The sequence below is a fragment of the Arachis hypogaea genome, chromosome 18 (genome assembly GCF_003086295.3).
Source record: "Arachis hypogaea cultivar Tifrunner chromosome 18, arahy.Tifrunner.gnm2.J5K5, whole genome shotgun sequence".
Taxonomy (NCBI): domain Eukaryota; kingdom Viridiplantae; phylum Streptophyta; class Magnoliopsida; order Fabales; family Fabaceae; genus Arachis; species Arachis hypogaea.
The window spans coordinates 89212398-89216520 of NC_092053.1; the positions used below are offsets into that span (position 1 = coordinate 89212398).

General features: G+C 36.0%; 1 non-coding gene across 1 annotated transcript; it reads left to right on the plus strand.

The window, feature by feature from the left end:
- The first annotated feature begins 1276 nt into the window (after positions 1–1276).
- LOC112774292 (small nucleolar RNA R71) lies at positions 1277–1384 on the plus strand. Its single transcript, XR_003188787.1, has one exon. It is a non-coding gene; the product is annotated as a small nucleolar RNA R71 (small nucleolar RNA).
- Positions 1385–4123: the final 2739 nt, after the last annotated feature.

The following is a 4123-nucleotide window of genomic DNA, read 5'->3' on the forward strand; positions in this document are numbered from 1 at the left end:
TTGAGCTGTCTGCCATCTCTAATGAGATTTTAGCAGCTTGCACCCCATAGATTCCCAGTTTCTCTATTACAGAGAGGGGCATGAGGTTTATTCCTGAACCAAGGTCACACAGAGCCTTAAAGATCATGGTGCCTATGGTACAGGGTATTATGAACTTTCCAGGATCCTGTCTCTTCTGAGGCAATGTCAGTTGATCCAGATCACTTAGTTCATTGATGAACAAAGGAGGTTCAACTTCCCAAGCATCAATGCCAAATAATTTGGCATTCAGCTTCATGATTGCACCAAGAAACTTGGCAGTTTGCTCTTCAGTAACATCCTCATTCTCTTCAGAAGAGGAATACTCATCAGAGCTCATGAAGGGCATAAGGAGGTTCAATGGAATCTCTATGGTCTCTAGATGAGTCTCAGATTCCTTTGGTTCCTCAGAGGGAAGCTCCTTATTGATCACTGGACGTCCCAGGAGGTCTTCATCCTTGGGATTCACGTCCTCTCCTTCCCTTACAGGTTCGGCCATGGCACTTATGTCAATGGCCTTGCACTCTCCTTTTGGGTTCTCTTCTGTATTGCTTGGGAGAGTACTAGGAGGGAATTCAGTGATCCTTTTACTCAGCTGGCCCACTTGTGCTTCCAAATTTCTAATGGAAGACCTTGTTTCATTCATGAAACTTACAGTGGCCTTAGATAGATCAGAGACTAGATTTGCTAAATTAGAAGCATTTTGTTCAGAGTTCTCTGTCTGTTGCTGAGTTGATGATGGAAAAGGTTTGCTATTGCTAAACCTGTTTCTTCCACCATTATTAAAGCCTTGTTGGGGCTTTTGATCCTTCCATGAGAAATTTGGATGATTTCTCCATGTTGAGTTATAGGTGTTTCCATAAGGTTCACCTAAGTAATTTACCTCTGCTATTGCAGGGTTCTCAGGATCATAAGCTTCTTCTTCAGAAGATGCCTCTTGAGTACTGTTAGATGCAGCTTGCATTCCATGCAGACTCTGAGAAATCATATTGACTTGCTGAGTCAATATTTTATTCTGAGCCAATATGGCATTCAGAGTATCAACCTCAAGAATTCCCTTCTTTATAGGCGTCCCATTACTCACAGGATTCCTTTCAGAAGTGTACATGAATTGGTTATTAGCAACCATGTCAATGAGTTCTTGAGCTTCTGCAGGCGTTTTCTTTAGGTGAATGGATCTACCTGCAGAAGTGTCCAGTGACATCTTTGATAGCTCAGATAAACCATCAAAGAATATATCCAGGATGGTCCATTCTGAAAGCATGTCAGAAAGACACTTTTTGGTCAACTATTTGTATCTTTCCCAAGCTTCATAGAGGGATTCACCTTCTTTCTGTCTGAAGGTTTGAACATCAGCTCTAAGCTTGCTCAGCTTTTGAGGAGGAAAGTACTTGGCTAAGAAGGCCGTGACCAGCTTATCCCAAGAGTTCAGGCTGTCTTTGGGTTGGGAATCCAACCATAATCTAGCTCTGTCTCTTATAGCAAAAGGGAAAAGCATGAGCCTGTAGACTTCAGGATCTACTCCATTAGTCTTAACAGTATCACATATCTGCAAGAATTCAGTTAAGAACTGAAAAGGATCTTCAGATGGAAGTCCATGAAACTTGCAGTTCTGCTGCATCAGAGAAACTAATTGAGGTTTCAGCTCAAAGTTGTTTGCTCCAATGGCAGGAATGGAGATGCTTCTTCCATGTAAATTGGAATTAGGTGCAGTAAAGTCACCAAGCATCTTCCTTACATTATCATTATTTTCGGCTGCCATCTCCTCTGCCTGTTCGAAAATTTCTGAAAGGTTATCTCTGGATTGTTGTATTTTAGCTTCTCTTAATTTTCTCTTCAGAGTCCTTTCAGGTTCTGGATCTGCTTCCACAAGAATGTTCTTATCCTTGCTCCTGCTCATATGACAAAGAAGAAGGCACAGAAAAATAATAATAATAATGGAGATCCTTTATACCACAGTATAGGGATTCCTGCGTGAGTGGAAGAAGAGGGGGAGACAAAGAATGTAATATAATGGAAGAAACACAACTGTGAGGATGGAAGAGAGGTGAGATGAGATGTTAGGATATGAATGAATAAATAGAATGAGATGGGGGAGGGATAATTTTCGAAAATTATTTTGAAAAAGAGTTAGTGATTTTTGAAAAATGGTTTTTGAAAAATGTGTTAGTAATTTTCGAAAATTAAGATTTAAAAATTAAAATAATTAATAAATTAAAAAGAAATTTTGAAAAAGAGGGAGATATTTTCGAAAAATGAGAGAGAGAGAGTTAGTTAGGTGGTTTTGAAAAAGATAAGAAACAAACAAAAAGTTAGTTAGTTAGTTGAAACAAATTTTAAGAAGATAGGAAGTTAGGAAGTTAGAAAAGATATTTTGAAAAGATATTTTTGAAAAAGATAAGATAGAAGATATTTTGAAAAGATATGATAGAAATTAGTTTTTGAAAAAGATTTGATTTTTAAAATTTCAATTAATGACTTGGTTCATAAGAAATCACAAGATATGATTCTAGAACTTAAAGTTTGCATATTTCTTAACAAGCAAGTAACAAACTTCAAATTTTTGAATCAAAACATTAATTGTTTATGTTATTTTCGAAAATTTAATACAAAAATAAGAAAAAGATTTTTGGAAAATATTTTTGGAATTTTCGAAAATAACTAAGAATTTTGAAAAAGATTTGATTTTTGAAAAAGATTTTGAAAAAGATAAGATTTCAAATTGAAGATTTGATTTGACTCATAGAAACAATTTGATTTTAAAAATTTTTGAAAAAGTCAATCCAAATTTTCAAATTTGATGAGAGAAAAAGGGAAAGATATTTTTTGATTTTTGAAATTTTTATGATGCAAGAGAAAAACACTAAAAAGATGCAATGCATGAAATTTTTAGATCAAAACATGTGATGCATGCAAGAATGCTTATGAATGTCAAGATGAACACCAAGAACACTTTGAATGTCATGATGAACATCAAGAACAATTTTTGAAAAATTTTTAATGCAAAGAAAACATGCAAGACACCAAACTTAGAATTCTTTAATGCTTAGACACTAAGAATTAGAATGCATATGATAAACATGAAAAGACACAAAACAAAAAATCATCAAGATCAAACAAGAAGACTTACCAAGAACAACTTGAAGATCATGAAGAACACTATGAATGCATGATATTTTCGAAAAATGCTAGATGCATATGCAAGTGACACCAAACTTATGATATGACTCAAGACTCAAACAAGAAACAGAAAATATTTTTGATTTTTATGATTTTCTAATTTTTTTGGATTTTTTCGAAAATTATATGAAAAAGAAAAAATCAGGATTCCAAAATTTTTAATATGAATTCCAGGAATCTTGCATATTAGTCTAAAGCTTCAGTCCAGGAATTAGACATGGCTCACTAGCCAGCCAAGCTTTTAAAGAAAGCTCCAGTCCAAAACACTAGACATGGCCAATGGCCAGCCAAGCTTAGCAGGTGATCATGGATCAGCAGCAGGTGGATGAACAACAACTAATTGCTCTTGATAACAAATTGCAAGCCTCAGTCCAAATGAATTTAGACATGGCTTTACAGCCAGCCAGGCTTCACATGCTTCATGAAACACTAGAATTCATTCTTAAAAATTTTGAATAAATTTTTTTTTTTTTTGAAATTTTTATTTTTCGAAAAAGATGAGAGATTTTTGAAATTTTTTTGAAAAGAAAAGAAAACAAAAGAAATTACCTAATCTGAGCAACAAGATGAGCCGTCAGTTGTCCAAACTCGAACAATCCCCGGCAACGGCGCCAAAAACTTGGTGTGTTGCGGATGGGATCTGACTGATGTTCCGGACCAGACGACTTGCCGAAAACTCAAACAATCCCCGGCAACGGCGCCAAAAACTTGGTGCACGAAATTGTGATTCCAGGCTCGAACAATCCTGGTAATGGCTCCAAAGCTTGGTGCTTTGATCTTAATTCATAATTGTCACAATTCGATACAACTAACCAGCAAGTGCACTGGGTCGTCCAAGTAATACCTTACGTGAGTAAGGGTGAATCCCACGGAGATTGTTGGTATGAAGCAAGCTATGGTCACCTTGTAAATCTCAGTCAGGCGA